The sequence below is a fragment of the Pinus tabuliformis genome, chromosome 4_2, assembly GCF_031772625.1.
Source record: "Pinus tabuliformis cultivar Carrire ecotype Pingquan chromosome 4_2, CPIR1, whole genome shotgun sequence".
Classification (NCBI taxonomy): Eukaryota; Viridiplantae; Streptophyta; class Pinopsida; order Pinales; family Pinaceae; genus Pinus; species Pinus tabuliformis.
Window position 1 is genome coordinate 841,702,137 of NC_142304.1, and position 12,707 is coordinate 841,714,843.

The 12,707-nt window shown below is 37.5% G+C and overlaps 1 protein-coding gene across 3 annotated transcripts in view; it reads left to right on the forward strand.

The window, feature by feature from the left end:
* LOC149172301 (uncharacterized) overlaps window positions 1–12,707 on the forward strand; it is a 341,920-nt gene that overhangs the window by 245,362 nt on the left and 83,851 nt on the right. The window lies entirely within an intron of this gene.

A 12,707-nucleotide genomic window follows, 5' to 3' on the forward strand; every position in this document is an offset into this window, starting at 1 on the left:
AGACTGACTTTGAGTCAATGGAGGATGGTATGATACATCCTCGATCATTTCTTCCTCTTCATAATTCGGACAAAGCAGAGCAAAGTAGATCAGAACAGGGCAGAACAGAACAGAGCAGAGCAGGTAGAATAGAGCAGAGTAGAGCAGGGGTCAAGCTGTACAGGGCAGTGCATTTGATGGATGAATAGTAGCGACCGACAGACGAATTGCAGATGGAGTTCTCCCTAGTTGAGAGGGAGTGTTAAAATTGGCAACTAGGGCCAAACTCCATGTGGGTCATCTTATTCATGGCTGATAATATTTTTATTAGATTCCTCTCATCGAGAGGTGTAGGATTGATCTAAAGATCATCCAATTTCGATAAGTATTTATGGAGATATGAATTTATTTTGATTATGGAATAATTATCAAGCCGACCAACAACTCATGTAGGCTCAGAAGCCCAACAGTCGCATCTATTCAATCATCAACAATTGTGTATAAATACAGGAGGTATTTTCCTCATTTGGACTCACTCATCTCATCACATCTCTCTCTCTCTCTTGTGCAGAAAAGAGGCTCTTCTCCTACTGTGCAGAAAGAGACTCTTCTCTCACACATGTGGAAGGAAGGACGTAGATTTAGGGTTGCAACTGCAGATCCAAAGTTTGACCAGCATTGACCATCAGTTTCTCTCTCAGAACTGCGCTGTAGGTGAATCTGGATCTCCTCTGAAGGCCGCATTTTTTGGTGAAGGAATCATGTCGATTCGACGGTCGGTTTGTAAGATATTGTCTGCCCTAGTTTGGTTGATCTACGGTTTGCTACTGCTGATGTAAATTAGATTTATGTACTATTTCTCTCTGCTGAATTATTGAAGATAAAGGAAGATTTGATCAAAGGGTTTCCCCACATTGGGGTTTGTCCCTGGCTAGCTGCCACATTTTGTGTCTCTTGTCTTGGCTTGTTTTCTGTCGATCGTTTAATGTTCTATCTACACTTTACCTTATGTACATGTGATTGCTAATTTGTGGATAATAATAAAAAAGATAAGTAAACTGCTCTAAGCATAGAACATACCATAAATTAACAAAATATGTCGAACAAATTTGGCATGGCTGAATGCAATCCTTTGACCACTTTAATAGAACAAAATTTAAAGCTCACATCCACAAAAGGAAATGAATTTGAGGATGCAAGTACAAATAGCTCGTAGGAAGTCTTAACTACCTGATTACTACTAGACCAGACATTTCATTTGTTGTTGGAATCCTCTCCAGGTTTATGCAAAAGCCTTGTGAGGTTCATTGGTCTGCTGCAAAAAGAGTTCTAAAGTACTTGAAGGGAACTCAAGACTTTGGACTCAAGTATACACAGGTGGATGATTTCAGCTTGATTGGATACTTTGATTTAGATTTTGATGGAGATAAAGAAAATGGAGTATCTATTTCAGGTTATGTTATGAGTCTTGGATCAGAAGCTATCTCCAGGAGGTCACACAAATAGTTAGTTCCAATAGATTCCACAACAAAAGCAGAATATGTGGTAGTTGCAGAAGCAACGAAGGAAATTGTGTGGCTCAGGAAAATTCTTGAAGATTTGCAGGAGAAACAAGTGCATTCTACTCCTCTTTTGATTCACAATACTTTTGCAATAAACTTGGCCAAGAATCCAAAGTTCCATGACCAAATCAAGCATAACAATACAAAGTATGATTTGATTCGACATCATGTTGAGGACAAGACTCTTCACCTACGCCATTGTTCCACAGATGAGCAAATTGCAGACATCTTCACCAAAGCGTTTGGAAGAGAAAAGTTTGAAAGATTCATAATGATGCTTGGAGTCACCAACATTCCTTTAGATTGGGGGGGGGGGGGGGAATGTTGACACCTAATCTTTGGCATTGGGAAACTTGTAAATAATGTAAATAAGAAAATAAAGAAGACAAAGGGACATTGGAATGTGAATTCCAATAGTATCCCTCTCCTTGTATATATCATCGATCCTTCTTAATGAAATGCATCATTTCGTGGAGTTACCAATGCCTGGCTTGTCACCCCGAAAGAGTTAAAGGGAGGCTCATAAGAAATCTCCGGGGACGCAGATTTGGGGAAATGACAATATTCTTGTTAGTTGCTGCACAAATTCCTGTCTCACCCCTTCAAATTTTATAAAGCACTTCGACAAAATTCATTTCCTCGCGACTCCTCTTCCTCCGCATCCTTGACTGCGTGGAAAAATTGGAGGATGACACGTGGCATGATTTTATTGGCCTACAGAGGTGATGTGAAGCCATGATGATGTCAGTGGGACATGTAGCACCAACATGGATGTGACACTTGGCATGAAAATTTGGTGTTTTTGGGTGGCCAAGTGGGCCAGAAATGGATGACACGTGGCACTCGTTGGCTAGTGACACGTGGCAAAGGAGTATAGGTGGCATCATTGTGGCAGATACATCATCTTGGAAGAAATGACCCTGGAAGTTTACGAGGGTGCACAAGAAGAAAAGTCCAGAGAGATAGCTCCGGGACACAGTGACATCTAGGTGGCAAAGATAGATCACCTCGACGATTTTGTGATTGGTCCATGTGTGCGGTGCAAGGTCCCATAGGGACATGTCATCCTGGGCCTCAGAGGTCTTGGCACCCTGACGATCTGCTAATGAGCTCATTATGGAAACATTGGGTTGACGAGGATTCAAGACAACTTGGCGCACAAGTAGCAAGTGTTGGAAGCTTCACGGGTTGACACATCACCCCTAAACAATTGAGAAGTGGTCCCACCAGGATATGTAACCTCGGAGGATTAAACCCTGATGATTTCAATCATAGCACATTGAGTGCTTTCTCGGGGAAATAAAGATGGGTTCTAAATGTCAAGCTCTAGTACTTGGTTTCATGTGCATGAGGTGACCAAGGGCACAAAGGTTGGCACATGTTGGTTAAACTAGTGATACGAAACTCGCGATAAAATAGCGATTTTTTCAAAACGACGATAAAATCGCTCGAATTTTATGCGGGTTTTTTTTTGGCGATTTTTTTTGAAAAATTGCGATAACTATGATAAAATCGCGATTCTATGTGATTTAATCGTGGGGCCGGTGGACAACGAGTTATAAATACCCAAAAATCGATTTTTTTTATTCATTTGTTCATACAATGGCAGCGGTGGATTGGGAGTCCCCTTGGAGAAAAATCTTGGTCGATTGTGTGCTGATTGGAGGAGAAAATGACTCAAAACCCCTGGTGGATTGAGAGCTGAGGAGGAGAGGATCAATTTTCTCCGGCAAAACGGTATGGACATCAAATTTATGTTGTTTTTTTGGTTTTTTTTTTTTGTTTTGGTTGGGTTTGGATAACCCATTGGTTTATCAAATATGTTTGAGTTGATTTGATGGTGTTTTTGTTTGTTAAATTGTAAAAAATTCAATGTGTTTTGTCATGTTACTCATGTATGTAATTTTTTTTTAATTTTTGTAACTTGCAATCCTTATTTCGCCATAGGTTCACCATTCAACTTCAAAGTTCAAACTTCATCTTACAAATTTAAAACTCAAGAGTCAAGAGTTCAACCAAGTTACAAATATGCCATGGAAATTGGACCCTCTATAGGAATTCGGTGAACCTGATGGAGGGTTTGATAGAATAAACTTGTCTTGCAAGTTGTGCGGGCAACATATGTTAGGGGGTTTATAGATTGAAGTATCACCTTGCACAAATCCCTGGATTTTATGTAGGGCCTTGCAGAAATACAAATCCAGAAATCATCCGAAAAGCCATGAGATCATTGGAAAATTTAGAGCACAATAGAGAGGCCAAAGCAGAAATGAAGAAGCAACTAGCAAAGACTGTGTTAGGCTCAGGTGAACAAGGAAGTGGCACTGGTTCTACTTCAGCATCAATATCTACAACCAACCCAGTAGCTGCCTCATCATTTTTTGTTCCTAGAACCACGCCTGGTTCACAACCATCTATCACTTCAATGCTTTAAAAAAAGTGAGAAAGAACAAGCTAACAAGTTGTTGGCCAAATTTTTCCTTTGGAGTGATATTCCTTTCAGCGTTGCAAGGAATAATGCATTTTTCCAGCTTGCTGTTGATGCTATTGCAGCTGTTGGCCCAGGGTACAAAATCCCTTCTTATGATGACTTTAAAGGCTGGATTTTTTAAAATGAAAAGGTTGAATGCACCAAAAGATTAGAGGAGTTTAGGGCATCATGGGCACAAACATGATGCATTGTGATGTCAGATGGTTGGACCGACCAAAAGGGGAGAACCCTTATAAACTTCTTGGTTAGTTGTCCCAAGGGGACAATGTTTATGAAATCTGTTGATGCATCTTCACATATCAAAAATGCAAAAACTTTATGTGATTTGCTGGATGTGCTTATTTTGGAGGTGGGTGCAGAATATGTTGTCCAAGTCATAATGGACAATGCTGCAAATTATGTCGCTGCTAGCAGGATGCTTATGGAGAGGCATCATTCTTTATTTTGGAGACCTTGTGCTGCACATTTTATTGATTTGATGTTAGAGGACATAGGGCAAATTTTCTTTGTCAAAGATATTGTTGAGTCATCAAAAAGCATTACAAAATTTATATATAATCATACATCTGTGCTTAGCTTGATGAGAAAATTCACCAACAACAAAGAGTTCGTGTGTCTCACCATTACACGGTTTGCCACCAGTTTCATATCTCTTCAATCCCTCTTGAATTCTATGTGGGATGTGAAGAGAATGTTTCTTTCAGAGGAGTGGTGTGCTTTGACAATGAGCCGCAAACCAGAGGGAGAGGCCATATGCAGATTAGTTTCATACCAGGAAGACTTCTGGGCGGGAGTGTAGGAGGTGTGCACCGTTACTGAACCTTTGGTAAAGGTTCTTCGATTAGTTGATGGTGAGAAGCCCGCAATGGGCTATTTGTATGAGGCCATGGACAGGGCCAAAGAATCCATTCGGGCCTACTATGATGATAAGGGAGATGAGGGGTTTCAGAGACAACTCCTCCTATGGGAAGTGATTGATGAACGATGGAACAACACACTCCATCGTCCCATTCATGCTGCAGGGATCTACCTGAACCCCGCATTTTCTTACCCATGTGGGTTCGTATTTGATGCTGAGATCATGGATGGATTCTTAACCTGTGTTCAGAGGATGGTGCGATTCAACGAACAGAAATCTCCAAAAAAATTGAGACATACAAGATGGCAGGTGGCACATTTGGCTCTGACATGGCTGTGACTGATAGGACGACTAAAATGCCCGGTATTTTAGTTTGTTTCAAATTTAATTGTCTCTTTAAGTTCATAACTTCATACTTTGCTTCAACTTTCAAATTTCATTTTTTTTTTCTGATGTTTATTTATAATTTTATTTGTAATTTTGTTGTAGATGCATGGTGGAGAATGTTTTGTGCTAGGGTACCCCTTCTGCAAAAGCTTGCCATTCGAATCCTCAACCAAAATTGTAGCTCCTTAGGATGCGAGTGCAACTGGAGTGTATTTGAAAAAATACACAACAAGAAGCGCAATAGGTTAAACTTAAAAGTTAAAACTTAAAATATTGCAAATTTCCAAATAATTTTTTGAATTCATTAAACAATATTTTTTCTATAATTATTATTTCATGATCTTTGTACAGGTTGGAGTCCCAGCGACTTATACATGGTCTACGTCTACTACAATCTTCGATTGTGGGTGAGGCAACTTGAGAGGACACCTGATATGGATACCATCTCATTGGATGGGATTGACACCACTGTTGCATGAAGGGTTGAGGCCGAGAGGCCTCTCATGGAGTATGTCGATGATTGGTTAGAGCAAGAGGTAGTGGAGGGGGAGGAGGAGGAGGAGGCAGTGAAGCAACAGGAGGAGGTGACACCACTTACCCGGGCTACCCCTGCCACCAGTAGAGGATGTGGTCTACCTCCTATAGCTCCTAGTTCTTCAGCTTCTAGAGCACAGCAGAGTCCACTGCCAACTCCACTAACATCTACATCTAGAGGGAAAGGGAAAGCTATTGCATTTTCTCGCAAGAGGAGCAGAGGAAATCAATAGTATTAGAATTTAGTTATTTGGTTCATTTCATTGTATACGATATTATGACTCATGATATGAGATACATTATTATATTTTTTGTTGATATTTTGAGCCTGAGTTGGGACTTAAGAGTCAGGACTTACTATTCAAGACATGATTCACTCTTATGTGTGATGTAGCACTAGAAATGATATTACACATCTTATATATTAATTCTTTTATCATATTTATGTGTCAATGTATTTATTTTATGTTATAGATGCTTTAGATATTAAAAAAATTGAAAAAGATGAATATTTTTGTATTTTACGATTTTTTTCAGATTTTTTCCCCTCGCCATTAATATCCCGATAGCGATTACTGCAACATTGGGTTAAACCCTAGGGGCTATAGCGCAAAGGGGCCCAACCGATGGACATATGCATAGTTTTGTGTGATAGGCCTTTGGGCTTATATGATGTATGAATGGGTCAGCAACTGTGTTTTAACAAAGGAATTAAGCCCTCGTGGCCATAATGTTTCACAACCATGATTTAAAGCACTTATTGTAATGAATGGGTCGACAACTTTGGTTTTATTGGTCAAATTTGGTGGCATATTTGGTAACCATGCCAAAAGTGATAGAGAACTAAAGTTAACTAACAAAGTTGACAGAGTTAGAGGAAAATTTAGTAGTTTTTCCAAATTTGGCAGTTCGCCAAATTTAGAACTGCAGATAAAAGCCCTACTTAAACCTGTAAAAATTTCAAAATTTCAAAATTGGCAGTTTAACTCAGATTTTCTCACAGAGATAGGGGACTAGAGATTGAAGACTTCAAGAACACACCTAGAAGTCTTGACAAAAATGTTACATAAGCAAAATCAAGGATTTATCCATGATAAAGAGCTGAGGTTAACTAAAGTTCTAAAAACAGAAATTATCTATCCTTATTGCTTTATAAGCAACATTGAATTTGCAAGATTGTTGTTGATGCTTGTTGTCGCACAGATTGTCACGACAACGCTCAGACCGGGGGCTATCCCCCTGATCCCCGATCTCTCCATTTAAGCTTGTCTCCCACGGCTAAGGGGGGTAGACCCTATGACATGATGAAGACCAACTGTGGATCAGTTGGGTTGGGAGACACGAAGAAACAAGCACTAAATAGATTTTATTAATAGACCAGTGGCTTGTGGATTTAATGTTTAAACGATTAAGTATCAGATGCTGCAGAAATATAAACCATGTAGAGCAACCATTTATCATCAAATAACTCAAACAAAAATTAATTATTATCAAATGCGAGAAAATGCTTAAATGATACTCCAGCGATTGAAATTCCGAAAGATAAAGTGCTTTGAACAATCACGTAAAATATTAACCAGAGATCACATTCATGCAGTTAATCCTCAGATGAACATTGAATCATATTAAACACTAATTCCGAGATCAAAATTTTAGCCTCAGCGTAAAAGATGAAACCTAAGAAATTCCCGAGCCAAGACTGAAATTGCCATTTTTTTTTTAAAATAAAAATTAAAGACTAAGGGAAACTTTAATTAAAAAAAAAAGAACCTAAAAATTAAAATCTAAACCACAAGAAAAGAAAATCTTTTTTGCCTTTTATAATGTTATATTTTTTAATGATTTTATATTTTATAATTTTAAAACAAAACTTAAAATTAAACTAAAACTAAAACAAAACTTAAAATTTAAATCTAATCTAAATCTAAAAGGAACTTTTTTAATCTTTTTATGATTTTTTTTTTTTTTTTAACAAAATTCAAAACCTAAACAAAAGATTTAGTTCAAAAAATTAAACAAAAATAGAACCAAAAAAAAAAAACTAACTAAAGGGAACTTTATATTTTATATTTTTATAGTTTTTATGATTTTAAAGTTAAAACTAAAAAAATGAAAAAAAAAAAAAATTAATCTAATCTAACCTAACACTAAAATCATAAAAATCAAATCTAAATATAAAGCTAACTATGCTAACTAAAGCCTAAAGAATTTTAAATAAATCTAAAACTAAATTAAAAAAAAAAAAATCTAATGCATGAAAACTAAAATAAAGCCTAAATAAAATTTTAAAGCTAAAATCAAAATCAAATACAGCTAAAATAAAAATAAAATGAGAATCGACACCTAAAAAAAAATTTACCAGCGCTTACAAAAGACACTTGAATCGAATTGAAACTGAAAGAAATTTATCTGACGCCTGATCCTTACCATTCAACGCATATACCACCAAAAAAAAATGAAAATCTAAACCTAAGATTACCGCACGTCAGACTCGTGAAATACCTGGCCCGTGAAAAATAAAAAAACGTGATTCTTAGTCTTTGCAGGTTTTGACGGCGGACGAAGAGGATGCGGATGGGACGCAACACACAGGATACTCGACGGCTGAAGCAAAGCGTGTGAAGCAAGTGTTTTGCTACTACAGGTGCAGGTTCTGGACGACGGTGAGAACAGCTGCGGAATGGCAATGACAGCCGCTAGCAGGTGATGCAAGTATGGCAGCGTGAGGAAAATAAAGACTTATGAGTTGGATGTGCGATGAAGGTTTGCTGGAGTTTGTGGGTGTGACAAACGCGTGAGAGAAATGTAGCATGGGGTGGGGTGGGTGAAAGAAGAATAAGGCTGCGCATCAAAGACATAGATTTACTGATTTGTTGTTTTGTTATTGCAGGTTCTGAACAGCGGCAGCGTGAAAGGGTGAACCAGTTTGATGCATTTTGCAGGTGTGTTGAATGTTGAATATAAACTGCTGCTGAAGAAGATGCGTTTGATAATGAGAAAGTTGGCCTGAAATAGCATATATGATAGCAACAGGACGTTTTCCCACAACTTTGACAAGAGATTGATGGCAGGGAAACGATGATGAAGAGGGAACAACCCTGAAACTGTTTCTCAAAACCCTGTACCTGCAATCTGCAAAAGAAAAACGAAAACCCAGAAAATATATGCAAGGATTGAAAATAAAACCCTAAAAAACCAACTACAAAATTTACAGTATTTACAAATCTAAGGCTCTTTAGTAGCCAGATTTGTCAATAATCATAGTAGTATTATCAGAATTTAATTTTATTGTGAGACACTTCAGAAAACCCTGCATGCATTCATAAAAAAAAATTCAAATGATAAGCCCGGGATCAAGAATTGGGCTCTTTTAGAAAACACAAACCGGGAGTTGGCTGGTTTAGCCGAGAACTTCCCCTAACGCTCGGTAATCTGAAAAAAGGATTTCCTGCACAGCTTAAAATCAACCATTAACATAGAGGGAGAAAACAATAGTGAAACCCCGATCAAATGGAGATACCTGCCACTATATTTCAGAATCTAAACTATCATTCAAACCCCAAAGATCAGACAAGATACCTGTGCCTAGATCAATCTTCATTAAGCTATTATCAATGGCTGAAAATAAAATTATGCAGAAAAAATAGAACAATCTTACAGCATTTTCAGAAGAGTAACACCAGCAAGATTTTTAACCCCAAAGTCTTCTTTATTGCACAAGAAAAATTGACTACAAGAGAGCTTTCTTTAGCACCAGACTCTTAGATCAATTCTGATCTCAAATGACCCCTAGCACCTTATTTAAAGGAAAAATTCCCAACAACTAGTTCGAGTGATCCATGTCAAAATGATCTCGACCGTCGATGAGGATCAAGACATCTCTTAATCTCATCCGTCAAATTTTTTAATGCATTAAAAATTGAAATTCTGCATTTATTTACTCAAAAATATTATTATTTTATTATTTTTAGGTTTTTACTTTATTTTATTATTTTTTATTTAGTTCTAAATTTTTATTTATTCATTTATTTATTTTATAAATTTTATTATTTTTTATTTTTTTAAATTTTTATTTTTCAGTTATTTTTTTAATTTTTTAATTTTTAAATTTATTTTTTAAATGGATCCTCGAACTTAGCCTTTGGAAAAATCACCTAGGACCTAGGACTTAGGACTTATGAGGGGATTAAAACATTTTTTAACCCTCAAGACACTTTACATCATGACTTCTACAACTTTACATCTCAAGGGGAAGAACCCATTTGACATAGACCCTCATAAACCACCCAGTTCTGCGACACAACTATAATCTAGCAGATTAACACACTAGGATTCTCCTAAGATTCTAATGACAAAATCCATTCCGGCTTTGGGGTTAGGCTGAAGGAAAACTTTGACGATCATAGATCGGTGAGACAAAAAACCTCCCAGAACGTAGATTATCACTAGGAAATTAGGTCCACCTAGGCAATTTGCATACATGACTCATATCTGCTAAGATTATTTACAATTCACACATGCAGACTGGGTTTACAACATAATATGATCAAGTCGACGATGACTGTCGAATGGCACGGACATGTCGATCAAGCGCTATCCCTTTTTGCGAAGAATAGGGGGTGTACTGCTGGGAAGTTGACACGTAGTGGTCAACAATGCTATTGCTATTGGTGTTAGTGTTGTGTGCGTTGATTAGAGATTAGAGGATGCTGAAGGTGATTTTGTGGTGATTGGGGTATGTGATTGGAGAGATATTTATTAGTTTTAGGTAAGAGAGTGGCCTTCATATTTTGAGTTTGAAAATGGAATGAAAGATGAATCAAGGAGGTCAAGCAAGTGGAAGTTTGCATTCCAGGGGTTGTAGCTCCTTCCAGAAGTGGGTGGTAAACAATCAAGAGTAAGATCTTCTTTCAGTAGCAACTAATAAATCAAAGGTTGTAGGTCCTTTCTGTGGCAGCTGATAAACAAGGGGTAGTTGCTCCTTTTAGTAGTAGTTGATAAATGAGAGAGTAGTAGCTTCCTTTTGGTTGCATCCAAAGAAGTTTGTTACAACAAGTTGAAGCTTGCCTTTGTGAAAGTAATTGAAGAGAAGTTTGAAGAATCTGTGTTTAATTTTGCTTGTAGTGTTGATTCTTGTGATGGCTATATGAATGGTTGTTGAATTGTTTATTGGTGTCCTAGTATTCTTGACTTGTGAAAGAAAGTTTTAAGAATCTCACAACACTGATTCACCCGCCCTCTTAGTGTTTTCCTAGTTTTTAAGATGATTTATCCTATTGTTCAAGATGAAGCTAAATCTTCAAATTACCGTGAGAGACTCACTTTGTCCCTGGTAATGACGCCAAACTGTTCCTGCAAAATCTAGTAAGCCTTTGAGAGGGGTACCCTACAAGGCAAGACACCAGATTAAGTAACAACAATGAGGTGATGGCCCATTGTTAGCATAGCCAAAATCCCCTGTTATTTATGGATTTTCACCAATGGGAGGAGTCTCGGTATATGTATAAGTCACCCGATAGATTTTTTGGGGTTTGAGGTATAAGGTGACACAACAAGGCCTTTCTAAGAGAGACATAATTTAGGCATAAGGCTCCAAGTGGAGTCAATTTACTTTCTCTAGAGAGACCTAGGATGAATAACACAAGACCTAGGGCTTGTTTAATAGGTTGATAGTTGGGGTCGCCGAAAGTCAAGGTGTAGAGAAAGGGTTTCCCACAATGTATTTCAATGAGGTCAAGGCACATGAAACCCTCAAGAAGCCCCCAAGTTTAAGCTAAAAGTAAACTAGTATTTTTACACGAGGGCAAACAATTGGGGAAAGATAAATTATGGACGAAATTGGAGTAAATACCCACCAAAAGGAGTGATTTTGTAGAAACCACTATCCTCTTGATGTTTAGACTATCTAACACCAAAAATCTCACCGTGAGATTTTTGGCTACCTAGAAGGTGTTATTAACCCAGTTAATTATTTTGGTTTCTTATACAAAACAAATTAATCTTTTAGCTAAAAGTAATGAATACAAACATAAATAGCACCAATCACCAAATAAAATTGTAGCGGAATACATGAAAAACCATTCACACAAATGAACACATATTTTTAGACAAACATCCCTCGAAAAACCCCAATGTGGGGAAACCAGTCTTAAGTCTGAGGGTTTATATTATTATCTTAAGAAAAATTGCTATTGAGAAAAATACACCTGCTTGCCTCACATTGGCAAAGCTCTAACAATATTTATCTTCTCCTCTGTTTATCAATTCAACTAGGGAAGTAAACCTTTGGCCCCTTTCCTAAAATGCTCATTGCCACTAGCAACCCGCACTAGCACTCTAGCAATTTGCACTGGCTCTCCGAAAAACTCGCATTTCTCACATGTGGGACCTTCTGGACGCTCAATTTGCGTTCCTGGGAACTCAATCTCTCTTTCGGGCAATTCACAGTACCTCCCAAAGAACTCTCACCTCCTCTGGCAAGCTCACACTGCTTTTTGGAAAAATAGCTTGGCACTCTTTGTAGAAAATATATTGATAGCAAAACCTCCCTCTAAACTCAGAAGTTGTAAGTCTCTTAGGTGAAGAATAACTTTAGAAAATCTTTCCTGAATTACTGCTGCTGAAACCCTCTTGGCTTCTTACTGAAAACTCTCCCAATTCAAATGATCTCCAATGCTGCGCATCGACTAACTTTATAATCTCTCATTGAATGGCCACGATTAGCATTTCACTTGATCCAATCGATGGCTAAGGTCATATTAGAAACTCTCAATAAGCTTCTAGAGGCAAAGGAATCTTATCCCAACTATTATCAATTAATTATCCACTTTCCCTAAGTTTTGACTTACGAAATATTTTAAAAATCAATAATTGACATAGTTAAAATATTTTCCCT